Below are 22,493 nucleotides of genomic sequence, written 5' to 3'. Positions count from 1 at the left end.
CTACAGGTCCCATTGTGATTGGAACCGTAATGACAAGCAATATTTTTGGGGTGGCAGAAATATTCTGGACTAGAGGTTGACTAAGTACACACGTTCCGGAATTAGCTCATGTAATATTCTGGCTCCAATTCACAAAGGTATCTCCCACTACATTAGTGCGTGTATTGATCGGTGCAATAGCAACCTAAGAATTTCCGTTAATCCTTAAACTTCAAACTTCCATCACACATGTTTCATTGTACGGAGGTTGATGCACAGACAGCAAAACATATAGGAAATCATCACTAGAATCCCTTCCATCAATTTCAGCTTCCTCGTCCACTTACTTTAACCCATCTCTTCTCAATTGCTGTTTGCTTGCCATTCAAAACTCTTCATCCGTTAATGCTGGATATAATTTAGCTTGTTCTGTAATATCCATCCTCCACCTCTTCAGTTCTGCATCCCATCTCGTGTCTGTCCTTCTAGCCCTTCCTTGAAGCCTTTCTTTTATTCTAGCATGTGCAGTACGTTCCCACGCATTAAGTGCCACTAACTGTGCAGGTCTGGGCTTTGGCTCCATTTTATACAAAATCTGTCTTACTTTTTTAATGAATACTATACTGAATGTGCCATAGTGAGGAAACGCTAATGCACCATCCTTTTCTGCGATCTTGTTCTGTTGTTTAAGCCAAACATAAGTGTTGAGCCCTATGTTTTCCGCCATATAATGATCAGCTACATCCTCAGGCTGCGCCTTATCTCCCTCTCTTACAGGAAAAGACATACCTCCCCTAACCACATCCCATATTACTTGAAAATATTTCATTTTTAATACAATATATCACATTAACAATCAATATTATCCAATTTAACAGAAAAACAACGATTTTAATGCATTTTATTTTCAGAATCTGCAACTAATACAATGCGGCACAATGCGAAGTAATCAATCAATAACAGGCCAGCTTCACACCAACCGACCAATCCCAGCATGGGACAGCACGACGTCAATCTCACTCCTTGTAGTGTTCACCCTGATTTACAATTTTTCAAGAATGCACTCTGTCAGCCACACACATACAACCAAATACAATATAACAAGTGTCTGCTTTACTGAAGAGAGCAACAGAATTCTGTTACACAAGAATAACTCATCAGGCGAAACCTCAACCCGCAAAGGATAACATTGATCAATACAGCATTTCCCAGCACAATTCACAAAACAAATGAAAAGTCCCTATCTTAATTGAGCTGTGACAGGGTCTCACGATAAATCCAATAAAATTCCAGTAGACAATGCAATACAGTGTCTTCTACAACTTTTAATACTATCCCGGGATCTTAGGCCATGTTGGACCCCTTAATAACTTTACCACGTTAAACATCACATTCACACACCATACCCAGCACCCCCACCAGACATCACACTAACATTTCAAGAACCTAACCATCCTACTTTTGCTACAATCTGCTCAAGCGAAGGGAGTTTGGGCCTCATTGTCCTCTCTAATTAGGATCTTTTTACCAAGCTTGAGGAATAAAGGAGTTAGATTTCAATTACATTTCACAAATACAGTGCAACCCATTTTACTACACAGCAAAGTTCCAAGTTTGGAAGTCAGGTTAAACATAGATTTATTACAAAATCAGAGCCAGTCTCAGAAACATTGCATTGAAATACAAAATTATCAAAAGACTTCAAATTCCGCAATTAATTCTGAATAGAAAATAGCCAATGAGAACCTCAATAGTGATGGTACAAAATAACAGAAGCAGAATGAGAAGATTGAAAAGTCTGATCCTCCTGTCTATGACACTGGAATATTTCTAATTTACCAATTAAGCTACACAAAAAGATGCTAAACTAAGCTTCAATTAGATCCATAAAATAAAGAGAATGGTTTCAGCGTGAAACCTCAGAAGTTTCTAAATTAAAGTATTGCATACCATGAAGCCAAACAATGATAATACAGTATTGAAATGTAAGACACAGAGGTCTAAACCTTTCCTATCCTAAAGAAATATCAGCATAGTGTGCACTCAAAGCCACAGAACATTACCTGGGTACACTTTCAAAGACACGCCTAAATTATCGGCATACACCCAATTAAAGACGACCTTCAAACAATGCTCTCTTTAGCAAAACACAGTCATCTCTCCTTCTTCTCTGAAGTATATTTCGAAAACATGTCAATAACTCTTTCTCCTTTGATGCACATATCTCAAGATGGCCTTGAATGTATACCTTCTTCCACACAGACAGTAAGTCTCCCCTCGGAGGTATGACGTTACAATGCATACTTTTACAACACATACCATTACAACACATTTTTACAACACAACATCCATTACAACGCATTCCATTACAACGCATGCCATTACAACAAATTTTTTAAAACTACCTTTACAACGCATTCCAATACATCGCATACTACCTTTACAACGCATACCATTGCAACGCATAACATTACATTGCATGTAAGGTAAGTATTGGATAGTGTAGGGGAAAAAATTACTATTCTAACTCCAGGGGGTGCAACAGTAGGGTAAGTGTTGGATAGTGTAGGGGTAAAAATTACTATTCTAACTCCAGGGGGTGCAACAGTAGGGTAAGTGTTGGATAGTGTAGGGGTAAAAATTACTATTCTAACTCCAGGGGGTGCAAAAGTAGGGTAAGTGTTGGATAGTGTAAGGGTACTATGTGTTGTAATGCTATGCGTTGTAATGGTATGCGTTGTAATGACTGCGTTGTAATGACATCCGTTGTAGTGGTATGCATTGCAGTGTCATGCGTTGTAATGGCATGCGCTGTAATGGATGTTGCGTTGTAAAAGTTTTGTTGTAATGGTAGTGCATTGTAAAAGTTGCGTTGTAAAGGTTGATTCCCCTCCCCTCTGGCCATAATTTCTTTCACCTTTCACTCCCTTCTCACTTTCTTAACTGCTTCACACAAAGGAGCCTTCTTTCCACTTAATTCAATTCAGTTAAATTCGATCTTTGTATTGGTCAAAAAAACTTCCCATTCATTAGGTCATCATACCAGGCACCTGGAGAGGGGAGAAAAATACTCCATCCAAGATGCTGTGAAGCCCAAGTGCTTAAGGCCTTTGGTTAAGTTAACAATTTTAACACTTCAATGTACATTGTAACTAAATAAATCCTAGAACACGAGCAGTCATGCTATAAAGGTAAATGCATTTCTCATGAATTCATATCCCATTACATAGCAAAAGCAAAAAATCTAATTATGAATGCATATAAACTATAACTTTAAGTGCACCTTTCTCTTTCGAGTTACATAATTTCTCATGAATTCATAAAGCCTCAATATACATATGTGGTCTAATCAATAATAATGGGATTAGACCCAATTTTATGCAGCTCCAAGCGCAATACACTAATACAAGATTTCAAGTATTTCTTGTGTGAAGAACCCAAGCTTTATTGGAGATAAGCTCCACAGATAGGTGGGTTAGTTTACAAGAAAGACCTCACTCTAAAATGGTTCATGTTTATGGTTCAGAGAGCTCAATGTTCAGTGTCTGAAGCTTTTGAGGGGAGAGGTTCAACATTTTGCAGGGTCCTTCTTTTGGGTTGTGATCCAAGTAGCCCTTTTCAACGGGAACATGCTTGCTGTGGAATAGAAACACGCAGTATTTGGCACCACCTAACTTTGTTTCTGTTTTAGCTCCATCACAAATGAACAAGTGAGGTTTTCTCTTTATCATATAAAAACATGTAGCAGGAGCTCATGTGCTCTGAGAAAGTATGGGGTGTACGGTGTGTAGGATACAGGCTTGTAATAATCAGATGTTGTGGGAAAGGGTGACAATTCAATAATATTTGCCTACCTACCGAGTGACACAGCAGAAGGCTGAGGTTGATGTAACAATGGACAAACTGCAGTGCATTTCTGCTATAGACCATAACAATGAAAATAAAAAAAGACGCATCTTTGATGCATCCAAGGCAGTGGATTAGGCAGTGGAGATTTGGGCGCATTGCCGTGACAAAGCCTGCTGAGATTGGATGATGCAGAGTAAAATAGTGTAGTAAAAAACAGTTCCAGAAAACAAATAACTCTTTGCACTGCAGACTGCATAAGCAAAGTTCACAAGTAACTGTATGCACAAGTAATGTATATGTCAGAAAAGCATGCTCGGAACCGAAAAATTATCAGGATTGAATCATTCAGGCAGGACTGCGCTCTCTTTTTGAAAAATAACAATCAGCCTGATTCATGTAGCCAATAGCGCTCGCAAAAGGGCCAGATTCTGAGAATCTGGCCCTTTGCGAGTGCGATTTTTGCATTTGGTATTCACAATCCCAAATGCAAAAATCGCTATTTAAGAATTCGCATATTTGCGAGGAATGGCATTTAAGGAATCTCTAATAGAGATTCCTCAAATGCTATTCAAGACACATCAAGAAATTGTGATTTTGAACTTTTGGGGCCGCTATTTACCGAGAGGTCAGACCTGTCGGTAAATAGCAAAAACTCAGAAAAATGCTTTTAAAAGCATTTTTCTAAGTTGCATGTTGCACACACAGATGTCCTTTGGACATGTGTGTGCGCAACACCTGTTCAAATGTGCATTTTAGGGGTGCTACAGGGCGTCCTTTGGACACCCCTGGCACCCTTAAAATCGCTATCTTATTTGCGAGTAGCAAATTGCTACTCGCAAATAAGGGATACTCCCCATTCATTCCTATGGGCCTCTTGGCCCATAGGAATGAATGGGGAGTTTTTGCGAGTAGCAATTTGCTACTCGCAAATAAAGAACATGTAGGAATCGCTATTTTATTAGCAATTCCTACATGAATGCCGTTTTGCGTGTCCTCAATAGCGAGTCGCTATGATTCGCTATTAGGGCCACGCAAAACGGCATGTACATGAATCAGGCTGTTAAAGTCCAATTTTTTTATTTTTTTTAAATATCATCTGCACGACAACATCTACATCATCTATCCCGGACCACACTGTACGTTGGCAATTTTCTAAACTCTGCTCACGCCGATATTATTTATCCGAGGCTACTAGTTTACTCAGACACTCTCCCTACTCTGCTCAACCCCCATGTTCAAAAATACACCCACACACCCGTTCTCAACCACACAGGCATTTCCCACATGATAACACAGAAAGCTGCCTCTGGCACTATGCCCAGGACTAGAATCCCTCTACCTTGTTCTCTGGCAAGGAATCTCGGATCTTCTCATCATACCCCTTCACTCACACTACAAATATTGTATTTTCCCCTACTTCCATCATTTAGCAGGTAAGTATTTGGCAGCCTTTACCCAAAAAAATATGCAAATGTGAATTTGACAAAACAAATTCGACTCTTAATATGCAGAGGGCCCACTGCCTCAGTCTGCTGTGTCATGCACCTTAAACTGAGGGGCCAGGGAACCCTGTTCCAAGTGCACACTGGGGCATGCCCCGTGGCGCCGCATTAGTGAAAGGCAGAGAATCGGTTTTTAGAAGACAGGATCCAAAATGTACTGAAGACACCTTGGCCACAAACCCCTATCACGATCAACCAATGGCCAAAATGTAGAGAAAATGTACACCTTGCTCATCACAACACTTGCATTAACAAAGCAGCCCTCATTGTCGACCACAGCCACATAATCCACCTCCCTTCATCACCGCCCACTCACTGCATTCACTCATTTAATCCAACAAACGCACCTTTACCCCAACCCACTCAGCCCCTCAAATAGCACATAGCATATATTCAGAGATCACCTCGTAGAATCACCATAGCTACATTAAACATACACCCGTTCACAGGTACAAACCACCTTATCCGAACGTACCTTCGATGCATCCCTGCTCCCTGTAAAGAGCTGTCTCTGCAACTGTGGAAGAAAAACTAATTCCCTGTGTCAAAATCGAACAGCATCTTTCTTTCGTCTCTTTGGGTTTCATGCCGGTTTCAGGATGGAAACACCAATGTAGTTCAGCAGGAAAACAACTTAAGAGAGAATCGGATGCTGTAAATTAACCGTGCCATGATTTTTCACAGCTGGGGAAAGATTTGAAGTGTGGAAATGAAAAACTATCTCTGCTCTCCAGACTATGTTTTTTTCTGCACACACCACACTGTCAGGCCTCCGAGAAAGCATTAAGAAAAATTCTTCACACCAGAGCAGCACAGTCGAAACCTCAAGAACAGATTCGGTCTAATGAATGCCTTAGCCGTTCTGACAGTTTTACCAGCATTCAGCTACAAAGTAAGTAATGATGTACAATAAAATACCTATAGTGACTGAAGTGAGAAATTGAATTATTGTTTGGGCAGGGTGACCACCCACCTCAAGGAATAGTGAGGGGTGAACCCTCAAATCAATAAATAAATCTGAGATTAACCCCTTGGTAGCTTGGCACAGAAGAGACAGGCCTAACAGTGCAATGTGTAAAGTATTTATGGAGTACCAAAATAGTGATAAATTCGGAATGCAAAACAATGATCTGAAACTCAAATTATACGAATCTGGTAAAATCTAGCAAACAAAATCACAAAAATCAAATAAGGGGAACCATTTAAAAATTATTTTTTTTAATTTTTAAGTAGTAATAGCACCAAGAAGCACACAGTGCATTGATAGTCAACCGGGACCTAGGGCCATATGTATCAAGCCTTTTTCGATTCGCAAAGCCAGAATTCAGCAAATTCCGGCCTTTGCGAATCGCAAAAGGCTGTTTTGCATTTTTTGATATGTAATAAAAAATCGCATCATAAGGAATCGCATAAATTTGCGATTCCTTATATTGCTATAGCATTTAAGGAATCGCAATTTTGCGATTCCGTAAATGCTATGTATGAAGCATTTTTCTATAGCGAATTAAGCTTAAGAAATCACAATTTACCACCAACTTTCAATTGGTGTTAATTTGCGATTTCTTGTAAAAATGCACAAACTGGCATTTTTGAATGTGGCATGTGACGCACATACATGCCCATAGGGCATTTATGTGCGCCATATGCACACACATGCCGATTTCAGGGGTGCAGCAGGGTGTCCTTGAGACACCCCTGCACCCTTGAAATCAATCTCATTGTGAGATTAGCAAATTACGAATCGCAAAATGAAATGCATTTCACAATCATTCCTATGGGCCTCCTGGCCCAAAGGAATGAATGGAAAATTATTCCTTATTTGCGAATTCGCGACTTGCGGATTCGCAAATAAGGAAGATTAAGGAATCGCCAAAAAAATGTGATTATTTTCATAGATACCGTTTTGCGATTTCTAAATAGCGATTCCTTAAAAATCGCTATTTAAAAATCGCAAAACGGAACTATGATACATATGGCCCTGAGTTACTATTTGACACTGATTGTGAAGGAGTGTGGCTTGGATACACAGATATGATTCGTCCTCATCAAAGATTTTACCTTCCGACTGAAGGTCTGATGGACAGATAACTCGATCATAAACATGACAAATATCCCATCCGTGGTATGACAAGTGCATTATATCATATGGCACTTGTAATACTTCGAATGAGAAATTTGTCTTGTTTGTGGCAGAGTTTCCTACCCATTGGCTAAATGCTAAATCAGGCCTTTAGTCCTATATTTCCCAGTCTACCAGAGGAGTACACTTCAAAACCTTCCCAGGAACACAAGAGAGGCACTTTAAGACTCACATGGTGTCAGACGGAGGCCACAGCAGGGCCCAGTCCAGGTTCAGTTGCCACTGATCAGCTGTGCATTTCCAGGAAAGGGTTCTTGCAGCTTGTTATATACCTGTAGCTTGTACAGCAGAACAGCCTTATGACCATTGAAGTCCACTTTGCTATCTTGGGAACAAGAAGGACCAGGTCCAGTCCTTCGGAGCTCTTCTCAAAATGCAAACAACAGGTTCAGTCCTATTCACATCTTTAGCTTCCTCATGTCCAGGAGTGTTCTGATGTGGGTGCGTGGTGATGTCCTGGTTATCCCTGGCATGAGGTAGAGGGTGAAAATAAATCCTGGGCATGGCCCAACCGACGTGTCCCCAGTGTTAAATGTAAACCCAGCAGACTTGTCAAGATGAGTTTGACATTCAAGCAGGATTTCACACTGTAATGTCAAAAAGGACGCGCACAATCTTACAGTGCATTTTCTTCCAGTTTCAGAGGTGCCATCTCTGACAATTTAGATCAGCCTATTTTTTGCTCCTAGGAGGCGCGCCACACCATTTTTACACCTATTCAAATTTTAATTACTGACTGATAGAAGTGGGAGAGCAAATGCAAAGTTAGCTTCCAGACATTTCAGGCAGTGAATAAATGTCCTCAAACTTACCTTTCCTTAATATGTACTAACAATTTGAATTGGATTTGTAATAACGATTACAAATAGTTTTTTTGGGGGAGCTAGTCCCATTTCTGAGACAAAAGTATTAGGATTTTAATGTATACTCTGGTTTTCTACATGGAACAGCCAGGACTGCCACAGTGAAATATAGTTTTTTCGAGCTAGTCACTGGAAGGACAAGTTAACAGTGCATTTCTAAAGCTCCTTGTAATCGATCCAAAGCGGACACTGGAATCTATGCCGACAACCCCAACATGCCGGCCGCTCTGCCTTGGCCAGGAAGTGAGCTTTGCTCTCTAACAGAACAAGCAGAAGTCTCTTGTCAGCAACCCAGGGTCATGAGGGTGGAGCCTGGGATGCTGTAAGCCAGCGTCAACAGGAAGACTGAGAGAAGGAGGAGCAATGGAGAAAGAAGCGGTAGCGGAGGGCCACAAGAAGAAGGAAGAGACCAGCCCATTTCAAGAGGAATCGGTGGTGTTGGGACTAACTGAGGCTTTTTCATACGAGGAGGAAGATTTTGCCGCAGGAGACCGCTCAGGGAGCAACGTGCCAGAGTCCAGTGCTCCAACAAGGTACATAGAGGCTGAGACTCCCCTCCCCAGGGCCCCGGAAGGTCATGGGCTCAGGCAAGTGCCCAGCACATGTTGATTTTCTTGTAAGGGCAGGTGGGCGGGGTTTATGGGATGCACCATCTTATATTCACCTATTACCCCTGCACTTTGGCACGTCGTGGAGATAGGGCACAGGTGAAGGGTGCACTATACCCCAATTCAAACTGTCAGGACAGTATCTTGACCCTGTCTTAGGTGTCTTTCTGTTTCCCTTATGAGTACACAACCCCCAATGCTGTGGAAGCCAGGAACAAGGTGAAGGACAACAACGACTGCCTTTCTCTCTTCTATTTCTCCCTCTTTAATTTTGTTCAAGGCTGGTCTTGCTCACCTGTCCGCAATATAGACTATAGACAAAGCCATCCCCCCACCCTTGTTAGAGCATCTCTCAAGAAGGATTGGGAACTTAACACAAAGGCAAAGGGGAAAACAACAATAAACAGGCCCTCTCAGAACCCAGAGTCCTGTGTCATTGAGGAAAGGAGAGGTTTGGGGCACCTGGTGTGGTCACACCACTAAACTTCTACTTCCAAGACCTACATAGGAGTGACTTATTAAGATTTAAAATGGTGGATTTAGATCTGTTAAAAGGGTTTGTTTTGACAGGACGAATTGCATTTTTTACACTGCTACAGTCAGCCTGCACAGTGTAGGCTGTAAGCGATGTTTGTACTGTGACGGTAGTGGATGTCACAAAAGGTGCTGCAGTCCACAGTGGAATTTAACTTTCAGGCCCTGGTACACCCTGCAGGGTTAAAATTCACAACATTCTAATGCCAGCAAAAATGTAGGGTACTGCAAAAGGTGAAAATGATGGTGGTGACCAAGAGAAAATGGCAGATTGCTTACAACTGATGTTCCCAATTACTCAAAATAAGACAAATCAAATGCAATATAATAACATGTTGATCACTAACATGGACCCGGTCAATTGATCATATGAAAGTATGTTGAATTTCCAAAATTCTGACCAAGACTAATGAGCTGGTTTAGAGTTAGGTGGCTAGGCTACTTTGTCACAAACATGACAATATCCCATCTACTTTATTACAAGTGCAATGCATATAATGCACGGGAAAAAGGCGGAAGGGATGTCCATCATGTTCGTGAAGGAGTAAACCATCCGCCAAACTCTAAATCAGGTTCTCTTATTCTCATAAAGTGTGCCAAACCAATAAGTAAGCCAAATTCTGGAAACAGCAGCCAGTACAAAGAGAAACAAGTGTAATTTTATAGTAAAGTGTGCTCATGTTTTCTACATCAGACTTCCAATACCGCTCACTATTCTAACACAACATTCCCATCTCACTAAAGTTCTTTGTTTTCAGTCTTTTCCTCACCTCTGCAGTGTTTCATTGTAGCTCATTGCTTCTAAATGCTTCTCCTATCAGAACTCTCCCCTTAACTCAATTCTTAATCCTTTTACCGTAAACATCCCATTCACCTGCTACTCTACCCTGCCTCTCAAATCCCCAATTATATTCCACTCACAATCTACTCTTTATGTTTAAATGTAGTTTCCTTCTGCATTATTTATTTTCTCTGTCAGGCTTTGTACTCTTTAATGCAAGCCTCCTTCTGCCTTGCAGCTCCCCCTACACATGATATGCTACCCTCTCCCAAGCAAATACCATTTAGTATTCGACTTTTACACATTTCGGTAGTATATCTTTTTTGAAGAAAGTCTTCTGTCCTGGCAGTTGGACCATTCAGTTTTCGATTACCATAGGTCATTTCTCTACCCCTCCTAAGCTTACCCATTTCAAAGTTAAATAATGTCATCTTCTTTGTAGATCTCACTTCTCTTATGTAGCGCTCCATTCACCTTGCTCTCACCACTAAAACTCATAAATATTTTTTGTTTTTACCTTTCCTCTCCCGTACTCCTGTTACCATTAAAAAATTCAAATACAATCATACTTTCATTTTAAAAAAAATGTTTTAATCTTTTTTTAACATTTTATTTTTCAGAACCAGATAAAACAGGTACATACAAAAGAAAAAGTAGTCGAAATACAAAAATATTATACAATAAACAATAGCTTTCATGTTTGATTTGTTTTCATTTTCATATTGAAAAAAAAGGAAAAGAAATAATAAAAAAGAAAGAAAGAAAAGGGGCAGTGAATAGGCATATAAAACGAGATATTAGGGTAAGTCATTATCATACTATCATACTGTGCTAAGCCTCCTTTTCCAATTAGTGATGGGTTGCCAGATCGCCATACCACGCATAGCGGATCTTGGCCCTCTAGTGGCATAGATAGCACTTTCCCGATTGAAGACCCCGAGAAGGCGTGCTAACAACATTTGAAAACTCGGTGGATCTGAGTCTTTCCACTGTGCTGCTAATATTACCCTGAGGACTGCCGAGCTTATAAAAAGCATGTCCTCTTCTTCCCTGCTCAGGTTTAGTGTATTATCAGTACCTAGTAGATATAGAGTAGGGGAGTCGGGAATTTTATGGGCAAACACTTCCTCCCAGAATTCACAGATCATTTTTTTAATAAGTGTTAGTTGGTCGCATTCGCAGAACATGTGAATAAGCGTTGCAGGGCCTTTAAGACATCTGGGGCAGTGATTGTTCTCTCTTTTACCCCAGGCATATAATTTGGCCGGAGTATAGTATAGATTATAGATAGTCTTATAGGTCTGGGCTATTAAACTAGCTGACATAAGTAGTCATGATGATAGGCAGAGACTCATATCAATATCTACATTCGGATTGTCAAGTCTGTCTGCCCACACAATTTCTGTATGTTCTAGATCATCTTGTATGTTATCCAGTAGCTGACCATGGATTGTACCTATTCTTGCTGTTCTTTTAGCGATAGTATCGATAATTTCAATTTTCTCAGAGGTAATATTAGAGTTCTTATGTTTGAGCATAGTATGAATCTGCAAATATTTAAAATAGTGCCCATTTGGAAGATTACATTTTTGTTGTAAATCAGTAAAAGTATAAGCCTCGTTCGCACCAAAAAGGTCACCAACTGAGGTAATTCCTACAGAGTGCCATTTCTTTGCGATAGCATCGCTCCCTAGTTCGGGAAGAAGGTTAGAATGCCATAGGGGAGAATACCTGTTAAGCTTTGGGATGTGCATATATTTCGTAATCCTTAACCAGATTGTCCAGGCACTCGTGATAACTTTGAATTTATTTTTCTTGTAGTAGCTTCTCTCTACTTGTCTTAGAAAAAGACCTTTAGCTTTTTCCCCTAGGGATAGCTCGTATATAGATGGAGTAGGTGCATCCTCCATAGTATCTGAGCAAGGATTCTCATAAAGTAGAGGAGCCATCTGTTGGAGAAATGAAGCCCAGAGATATAGCAGAATGTTTGGAACAGCTAGTCCACCTTTGTTCTGTGGTAGTGACAAAAGCTTCAAGGATCTTCTGGTTTTGCCGTTGCCACATAAATTTGGACATAATAGAGTCTAGAATTTTGAGGACCTTTTCTTTGGATATCAATGGAATAGCCCGGAAAAGATAAAGCACCCTTGGCAAGATATTCATTTTTAAAAAGTTTCCTCTACCAATTATTGACAACTGTAGACTATTAACCCGATCTAGACTTTCTTTACAGTGTTTAGTAATGGCTCATAATTGAGTTGAGAGATTCGTGTAACATCGGGGCTTATGCTAACACCTAGGTATGTAGCATTATCAGTTTTCCTGTGATCATTACAAATAATGTTATCGGTACCTAGGATGATTGTTTTTTCTTTATTCAGAGAATATCCAGAGTAGCGTCCATAGACTTGCGTTACTGCCTCCAATTCTGATATTGCCACAGAAGGATTAGGCGTTCGTACCGCAATATTGTCTGCATAGGCCAATACTTTGGTTTCAAATTTGTTAACAACTATAGGTGTGATTAGTGGGTTCTCTAAAAGTTTCAAAATTAAAGGGTTTATATACAGGGCAAATAATATCGGTGAACATGGACAGTCTTGGCGTGTGCCTCTGGATCCTCTAATTATACTTGATTCAGAGCCCATTATTTGTAATTTTGCTATTGGTTTAGAATACATAGCCATTATAGACTTGATAAATTTGGGGCCGAAATTATACTGCGTCAGGGATGCCCATAAAAAGTTCCAGGACACCCGGTCAAAGGCTTTCTCGGCATCCAGAAGGATCATCGACATCTGGCCTCCTGTTGCAGACATTACATCAAACAGGGAGATTGCTCTTGGAGTATGGTCAGTCGTACCTTTGCCGGGAATAAACCAGTGCTGCCACGAGGAGACCAGAAGTTCGACGATCCGTCTGAGCCGGTTGGCCATTATTTTAGCGTATAATTTGGAATCCGAATTGATTAGGGAAATTGGACGATATGATGATAATTGATCCTGAGGTTTGCCCTTTTTTGGAAAGATAATTATATTTGTTTCTCTCCATGAGGTGGGTGGGATACCTCTCCTTTGGATCCCTAAAAATAGATCATATATTAGTGGGCCCAGGGTATGACTAAGAACTTTATATAGTTCCAGAGGTATTTTATCGGGGCCTGCCGCCTTCCCAGAAGCCAGTGAGACAAAGCAAGCTGGACTTCTATGCGGGTAATTTCTTTCTCAAGCTCTTCTCTGGTATTATCATCTAAAGTCTTGTTTACCCCTGGTTGATCAAGAATACCTTCAAAAATAAGTCTGCGTCTGCCCTGCTGGTTTTGTTATCATCCTGGTAGAGGGTCTGATAGTATTGTTGAAATGCCCCGATTATTTCTGGTGTTTGTGTGAACGTCTGCCCTTGTGATTGTATCTTTGTGATGGCATTGTGGGACATTTGCTGGCATGTATGTAGTGCGAGATGTTTGCCAACTTTCTCCCCGTTCTCGTACACTTCTTTCCGGTGTGTTTTATATGTCTCAGCAGCTTTCTGAGTCAGGCCAGAGTTAAGCTCGGTTTTTAACACTAGCAGACGGTGCATAGCTAATTTCCCATTTTCGCCTTGAGCTATTTGTGCCATGTGCTCTTCTTTGGCTCTGGTCAAATCAGCCAATTGTTGATGATATCCCATATTGTTTTGCTTCCGTATTCTAGCTTGATAGCTCGTAGTTTCACCTCTTAGAGCCGCTTTAAAGCTATCCCATACAACAACCCTAGAGGCACTATATCTGTTTATATCAAAAAACTCTTGGGCCCAGCTAGTAATGTAAATGTAAATGTAAATGTAAGGTCCATTTATACCGCGCTAGCAATCACTCCAGGGAGCATCTCGGCGCCATTAAAGGGTCAACCAGGTGAAAAAAGTTGCCTTACTGCTTAAGGAGACTGAGACCGGAGTCATACTAGTGCTCTGGCCATTGAGTCTGGAAGGTTGTAAATCCAGGTTTTCAGTTGTTTACGGAAATCAGATTCCTTGTCCAGGGCTCTTAATGGGGTGGGGAGCGCATTCCATGCCTTGGCACCCAATACCGCTAAGGATTTACCCCCGCGGGTCTTGAGTCTGAAACCTGGAATGGTCAAGAGATTAGCATTTGAAGACCGTAGCGTGCGGTTTGGACAGTATTTGACAATTTTTTTTCTCAGGTACATTGGGCCTGAATTATGCACCGCGCGAAAGGTGATTGTCAATACTTTGTGGAGGACCCTTTTGGTTATAGGCAGCCAATGTAGTACATTGAGGGCTTTAGTTGCTGAAGATTTTCTTGGCCATTTCAGAACAAGCCTTGCCGCCGCATGCTGTACCATCTGGAGTTTATGGGTAACCACCTTATTGGTACCAGCATACAGGCTGTTGCAGTAGTCAATGCGGGATGTGACTAATGCAATCGTGACAGTTTTCCTAGCTTCGAGGGGCAGTAGGTCAAAGAACTTTCTGAGCATTTTTATTACCCCGAAGCAGGTGCCTGCCACTTTTGCCGCCTGATGTTTGAAAGATAAGTCGGCGTCAAACTGTACCCCAAGGTTACGAGCCGAGGAGGTAGTGTGCGGTGGTATTTCAGCATTCTTGGGCCACCACAGTCTGGGGATGAATTCGTTATTTGGGCCTATGGGCATGATCTCAGTCTTGCCTGTGTTACATTTTAAGTGGTTTTTCCGCATCCAATCAAAGGTGGCCGTCAGGCAACACTTACGTTTTTCTTCCCAGACCTGGTTTTCTTTGTCCATGACCAGGATCAGTTGAGTATCGTCGGCATATGCTATTACATCTATGCCGTAGGACGATATCAGCTGTATCAGGGGTGCAGTATAGACATTAAATAATGTCCGGCTCAGACTAGAACCTTGAGGTACTCCCGTTGCCAGTGGCTTCTCACTGGAACGATAATCCCCCAAGGTCACCACTTGTCGCCTGTCACTAAGAAAGTTTCTTATCCACTCTAAGGCAATACCTTTGATGCCAGATGTTATTAGCCGGTCTATTAAGATAGCATGTGAGACCGCGTCGAAGGCCGCCGACAGATCTAATAGTATCAGGACGGCCTTCTTGCCTTGGTCTAAAGCTGAGCGGATGGTTTCAGTGGTGAACAGGAGAGCCGATTCGGTGGAATGCTGAGTCCTAAAGCCAGCTTGATTAGGGTGCCATGCCTCATTCTCTTCCAAGAAGTGTGTCAGCTGTTTGTTCACTGTGGACTCAGTGATTTTGCACAATGCTGGGAGTAGTGAAATCGGACGTAGATTAGATAGTGTGGTGGGGTCGGGAGTTGTTTTTTTTGTAGGGGTTTTACAGCTGCCAATTTCCACTCAGGGGGGACGTAAGCAGTGGACAGAGAGTTGTTGACGATAGTGTTTATGTCCGAGTTAACAATATCAGCAATAAGATGAAGGAGTCCTATAGGGCATGGGTCCAACGGTGATCTTGACTTAGTAGCTAGGATAGCCCGTTTTGACTCCTCCAGGCTGATTGTACGGAAAGCCGTAAGCTGAGGGTAATGTGAGTAATATAATCTTTGTTGGCTAGCAGCTTCCTATCAAATGTCCAAATTCTACGTTCCCTTTTAATGGATACAAGTTCAATAGTAAGAGTTAGAGCATTATGGTCCGAGATAATTTTAGATTCCTTTCAAATTGTGGCATTGTCAGCCAAATCACTAGTAGCAAATAGATAGTCAATCCTGACATATTTGCTATGGAGGAAGGAATAATAAGTGTAGCCAGGGTCCGGGTAGTTTTTTAGGTCCCATACATCGCTTAACCCAAAGCTATCACAAAGTCTGCTAAGAGCTTTAAAGACTCGTGGCTTACGGCCAATATAGTGAGGATGTGTATGGCTACTGAATTGAGGGCCTAGTGATATGTTTAGATCGCCACGTAATATAAGTGGGCCCTGTATAGGTGCTAGCTCGAGCTCAAGTGTCTCAAATATAGTCGGATCATCCTGATTAGATCTATAGATGGAGCAGATAGTGATACCAATGCCTAGTTTGATAATTACCCATCTGCCATGAGTGTCTACTATTTTATGAGTGGCCTGACCCAGAAAAGTTTTAGCAAGCACTGCTACCCCCCTAATATTGGAGGTTTGTGTGGTACATGCTAATAAATTGTATCCTCTGATTTTAAGAAGGTGTCTTTTCAGCCAGGGCAGGTGTGTTTCTTGAAGGCAGATGATATCTGCTGGGTTCCGGTAGATTATCTCTCCCAGCCGTTGGCGTTTATCACTATCTAAGAGTCCTGAAACATTCCAAGTTCGTATAGTTAACTTCCCCATGGTCCTATGTTTAGCGAGCCATAATCAGCCAGTGCCCTCAGCTCATATTGATAGTATGTTTGATCTGACTTGATTTTGATTGCCCTATTCCGTAAGAGTAATATTGATTGAAAATAAAAAGTAAGACTTGGATTGACTCTGGTTCTGTTTTTTAAGTTTCTTTTAACTGTTTCCCCCCTCCCCCACTTTCCTCCCCCCGCCTCCTCTTCCCTCCCCCTACCCCCCACCTCTCCCTGCGAGACGTCCTGGGTCATAGGGCTCCCAGGTGTGGCCGTCGGCAGGGACTGAACGTCCCAGCACGCATGCACCGTGGCCTGATCAAGAATATATACATTTTGGGTACAAGAATACATATAAGTTACTTCACTTTGTTGTCATCCTAACCCAAATGTTTACAGAATTGAGATGCTCCCCTTCTTTATCTTGGTCCTATCTTTTTGTTTATTTTTGTTTTTTTATTTATTGATTTATTTATTTCCCCTCCAATGAACTGCCGGTGTGTAATCCGCTGGCGTATATGTTCAATAAATTGTACTGTGATGGTTAAGACCGTTACAGAATGCCTTTTGTTATTTTCCAGTGTTCTGCTTGCTTTTCTCAGTAATTTCTTTTAGATAGGCCTCAGCCTGGATCTCACTTGTGAAAGTTTTAATTTTCCTTTATAGATGATTTTTAGACGCGCAGGGTTTTGTAGGTATACTGTTGCTCCAGTTTGTTCAAATGGGGCGAATAGTTGTCTCATTCGCCATCTGCGTTCTACTGTCGCGTGAGCGAAGTCGGGGCGCACAAAGAAAGTAAATCCCTTGAATTCTGTTTTATTTGACGGTCTGGCAATATCAAAATGTTTTTCCCTTAAGATGAAATTTCCGAAGTTGACCAACATGGCCCTCGGGTACTGTGGGGTTTGATGGTTATGTTTGGGGAGTACCAAGGGGAAGCGATGTGCGCGTTGGATCTCTTTATTCAGGTTCCAAGTTGGAGTTCGGGAAAAGATGTTTTCAGAAGATCAGCCATGAAGCCCCTTGGATCATTTCCCTCTGTGCCCTCAGGAATGCCGAGAAAGCGCAGATTGTTTCTCCTGCCTCTGTTCTCAAGGTCTTCAACCTTTTGCATCAGGTCTTTAATAACACCTTCATGTTCTTTTTCCTGTGTTTGGAGTTTTGTGATATCGAGCTCGAGATTTTCAGTACGGGTTTCGACAGAGGCCATTCGGTTAGATATTTCGGAGCAAGTTTGGTCTACTTTTTGTACAGCATCTTGGAGTTTTTGTATAGTCGCATGATTCCTGTTTCTGTCCATTTTGACATCCTTATGGAAAAGTTTGATGGAATTAAGTACTTCGCTCAGAGATGGTTCATTTGTATTTTCATGTCTGTCACTGTACTTTCCATTTTGTGCTGAAGCCATTTCCAATGGAACCCGATTAGAACACATGTCTGATTCAGATTCTATGGGCTTTTTAAATAGTGAGTCGTTCTGGGTATGGTTAGGTCTTTCTTTAGCATGTTCCGTATTACTCCCGGGGTCAGTAGTTTCATCATATGATAGTTTACGGTGTCTTCTATGTCTAGTTCTTTTTTTTTCCAGCTTCTTTTTGGGAGTGGGATTTTGACACCCTGCCCCTGATTTCCCTTTGCCTATGGTATCAGAGACCTCCAGCATTGCTTCTACCAGTTTGAGGCTTGAGCTTCTTTCAGTTGGATTATCTTCCTCTCCTGCCTCACTTGAATCAGTTGTCGCACTAGAAATAGATACTCCTATCTCATAGATGTCCGAGTCAGAGTCCGCATCTATGGCGGATACTTTTGGCTCAGGGTATAGTTCGCCACCATCACTAGATGTTTGTACCAGGGGCCTTGCAGAAGAGTGTTCAACTTTCAGGGGTTCAGTTGAGAGTATAAGCAAAGATTCAGTCGCATCACTTGAATTTGCGGATGAGATAGTGTTTTTACTCGTATTTGCGTTTGAGTTTGATGTTCTGCCCTTCCTTGAATAATGGCGTGAAAATATTAGAGATCCTGGGCTGGTAGTCTACTTGCTGACCTGTGTTTTTGGCTGCTGCTTTCAGGTTTTTTATATTTTGCAACTTCCTTGCCTTTTTGGCTATCAACTCCAGATTCTCATTTTCATTGCTTTGTTCTTTTATTAGGATTACTCTGTCCTTTTCCTTTAATTTATGATTACCTTAATTATCGTTCTTGTCTTTGTCGTTATCTTTATCAATGTTTTTTCCGGTTTTTTATCAAAGGCCTTGTCTGTGTTTTTATCCGTCGCTTTATTTTTGTTTTTGTCCTTATTTTAATTTTTCTTCACATTGCTTTTCTCAACCTTTGATTACATACTCCGGTAAGAGCCCCGATGAGAACCAGAGGGTCCAAGGCTAAAGAAAACCCCGATGTGAAAATACAATCATACTTTCAAATGATAACTGTAGATTAGTTGGAGATTCCTTTAATTTGCCATCACAAAATGGACATAGAAATCCTTCATTTTTGTCTGCAACCTATTTCAATGATTACTGATTGCAGCCATGTTCCGTGCAGGTAAGAGTTAGTGGTGCTACGTGAGGGGGGATTTCGAGGAATGATGCAAAGGGAAAATTTAATGAATAATTAACTTTCTCTCTGCATCGCCCTCAAAACCCCACTAAGGCGCCCCAACGCCCCACTGCTGTTTCCTGCACGGACCGCGGCTGATTGATTGTGCCGTCTTATTTCAGACCACTAATTCCATGTGTTCTCCCCCTTAGATTAAGGATTCACATTTGATTCAGACGTGTAACTGTTGGCACACACTGGTGGAGATTCTTATTTTATTGTGTTCTTAAACACTTCAAAACTATCTTTTCTTAATAGCACAATATTTATATGGTAGAAATGTATAAGTATTAGCTGAATGGTGTTTTGTTACTACAGCATAAAGGGTGAGATTGAAGATGCCCCCCACCACTTTCTGGGACTCTAGATACTCACTCTATGATAAAAGATGCCTTGTCAAGCCTCCCAGGTTGAGCAGTCAAGTCCTACCTCAAGGAAATGTGGTCCAAAGGCTGGCTGAAGGTACAGTAAAACTGAACATAACAGGTGCACTACATAAAAATGTGAATTTTCAGCCATAGTTGTAATTTTATATCAAAGAACATCCCTGTAGTAGTACCTCAAATATATAAGTATGTATACACTTGAAAATCAAAAGCCTAACAATGAAAACTAAATAAAGGACAAAAGCAACACTCAACGACGTGTTGCTACAAGTATGAAAACCCAAGTCACACACAATATATACTGTTTATAAGCATTTACTGAATCCAAACCCAGCACATATTGTAGATCAAAGATCATGGTGGAATATAATCTTATCAAACACAGTAACTAAACCTACATGGGGAGGAAAACAAGATTATAAAACCACAGATTGGTGTGCCTTAGTGTTCACAAACATGAGGCAAGAGTTATCTCATACTGCTGGTGTGTAAGTTGCGACTTGCTGTTACGAGCACAGGGCTCCGGGTGTCATGTATTAAATGCTGGATGGTACTACCGGTTTGCTCTGCACACACTTTGCTCTAATGATGTTCTTTTTTTATGTAGCCTTCACTGGATGACAAGGCTTTTTTAATTCTTGCTACTGTGTTATTGTCAAACTGTGTGTTCATTGCACTGTAATAACGAGGCTTCCCTGGTCTGTCACGGTCTATACCGATTGATGTGGAGGGAAGAACCACATTTAGACCCACTACAGGCACGCATTACCGCGCACTCACTTCCGGTGGTTAGCGCTCCAGTTCTCCTGGAATTTCCTATTCAGGGATATGCTGGCAAGACCGCACAGCTGATGCGCGCGGCGGGTCGCCGCCGGCGCGCCAAAGGTGCGCTAAAGGCAAATCCGTCTCCGCCCGTCCGCGCCAGGATCGGGCCTAGGGCCAGAATCTCTGGCTCTCACGCAGGAATTAAACCTTTGATTACATACTCCGGTAAGAGCCTTCTGCTTTTACGTCCGCCACTGTATAAAAAATTCTACCAGTTAAACTGTAAATTTGTCACACAATCTGAGCACTCCCTATGCCCTGGATGTGATAGAAGGTCCTGGTTTTTTGGGATTTACCATCTAACTCCTTGAAATGCCCTACAACGCAAAATCAAAAGGATGCAGATCTTTTGTTTGCACTTAATAATGCTAGATCTCTGGTCAGACATAAAGACGAAATAGCGGATCTCATCACAGATTACAAAATTGATGCATTATTTGTCACAGAAACCTGGGGTGATGATTCATCAGATTTTTACTTTAAGATAGCAACGCCACTAGGTTACAGTACCTTTAGATTAGATAGACGACAAAAAAGGGGTGGTGAAGTGGCTTTGATCCACAGAGCAGAACTAAGGGCCTTTTGCTCAGAAATGGATACACCTGACTGTGAAGCCTTGTCTTTTAAAATCACTTCTGGTGACCAAGACTCCTTCAAAGGTCTTTTGATTTATCGCTCTCCAGGCCCTAGGGCTGATTTTTTAGCCAATCTTCATTCTCTGTTGAAGCCTAGTCTTACTCTTCACTCAAATTTTTTTACGTTATTGGGTGATATGAACTTCCACTTGGAATCAACTAATGAGAGAGATGCTGAGGAAATGTTAGATATAATCTCAGATTACGGTCATAGTCAGAGGATCCGGGGTGCTATGCACATGGCAGGTCACACTTTGGATGGCCTGTTTGCTAATAACCCGGCCATATTTAATCCAACAACTCTCCCTTTAGTTTGGTCGGACAATCATGTAATTTTTTTAAACTATAAGCTCCCACGTATGAATATTCGTAAAAATGTGAATTTAAAAACCATGGGTAGAGCATGGCAAAAAATCGATCACACAGCCTTAGTCAACCAGTTGGTAAATAGCAAAGGAAAGGTAGAGAAGGAGGCAGAAAACTCTGCCAAAAAATATACCAGCTGGCTTGAATCTAATTTTGCAATTTTAGTTCCTAGAACGCAGATCAATAAAAATAGGAAAGCTCCCTCAGCTGCCTGGTTCTCCGAAGCCTTGAGAATAGATAAACAAGCTTGCAGAAGGCAAGAAAGGATCTGACGTGAAAATTACAATTGACCTTCGTCAAACAAATATTCCCTTTGGGACACCTTACTGTTGGAACATATATTCTCAGGACACATACACAAGAACAACAAATACTGACACGATACTATATTGGTGAAGCAAAATGTAAAGGTAGACAAGATTATAAGAGTATGCTAAACAGTTTATTCATAGTAAAATATAATACACAATAGTTAAAATAATGATTAAAAAACAAGGGACAGAGAGTTAAAAATAAGGAAACACTCAAATTCCTATTGGTAAAAAGGAGGTACCAAACATAAACTCAATTCAGCAAAATGTCAGAATTGCCTTCAATTAGTATATAGTACAATCCTCCTTTTTCTTAAGCATCGACGCGTTTCAGCGGACCTTCTAATAAAGCCACCATCATCAGGTATACATATAATGTCTTCCCAGTTAATTCTCTTGAGCGAATATACTAATGCTTCAAGGTAGATCCCTCCTACATCCTTAAAATATCTCTCGTATTACGAGAAGGAACTCGTATTGTCTGCCCTTAACTCTCCCCCGTTCTTTTTATACCCACAGGTACTTACAAGACCTTACGAAATTCGGAAAAGTTTTCCCAGAATTTAACCTACAAGATAAGGTCATCTTTTCTCATTTTTTCACTACTTCACTATAGACACCAGGTCCTGAAGAAAGGCAACCTGACCCCTTATGGGCACTTAGTGGCTGAAACATGTTGACCTTTTTATGGACAATAGTAAGTGTGGAAGCCCCCTAACTCCAGCTTTGTACGCACGCCCAATTCTTTTAACAAGGCTTCTCTACAGTATTAATTAAAATTTGTATCAACTGATCACAGTAGCCCTTTTAT

The sequence above is a fragment of the Lissotriton vulgaris genome, chromosome 10 (assembly GCF_964263255.1).
Source record: "Lissotriton vulgaris chromosome 10, aLisVul1.2, whole genome shotgun sequence".
In the NCBI taxonomy this organism is placed as follows: domain Eukaryota; kingdom Metazoa; phylum Chordata; class Amphibia; order Caudata; family Salamandridae; genus Lissotriton; species Lissotriton vulgaris.
Note: the sequence above shows the minus strand (reverse complement) of the source record.